Below are 381 nucleotides of genomic sequence, written 5' to 3'. Positions count from 1 at the left end.
TCAACTACTAAGCAGTTTAATACTTTTAGTGGTCTGCAGCCCAAACTTTTTTACTTCAGGTCAAAAATGTTGGCCTTCATGTCTAGATCAGGTCCGGCCCAAAATCACGTTGCTTAGGAAATCATAAAAAATAAAATAGTTATAAAATTGTATCCCCCCCCCAAACTGTGAACATCTTTTGCCGTCACAGCAAAAATCATTAACATCTTCTGAGATTACTGCGAAATTGAGTACATCTTCTGTGATCATAAAAAAAATCGAGAAAATCTTCTAAAGCTCTGAAAATTGTAAGTTAATAATTTTTTTAGGTCACTTTAGTGAAAGCCCAATTTATCTAAATTAATTGTTGATTAGTAAACAAACTTCACACACTATCAACAG

The sequence above is a fragment of the Macrosteles quadrilineatus genome, unplaced genomic scaffold (assembly GCF_028750875.1).
Source record: "Macrosteles quadrilineatus isolate MER2022 unplaced genomic scaffold, UCM_ALF_1.0 Scaffold_6__1_contigs__length_79288215, whole genome shotgun sequence".
Lineage (NCBI taxonomy): Eukaryota > Metazoa > Arthropoda > Insecta > Hemiptera > Cicadellidae > Macrosteles > Macrosteles quadrilineatus.
The sequence above is the reverse complement of the archived record's forward strand: the minus strand, read 5'-3'. Positions refer to the sequence as shown.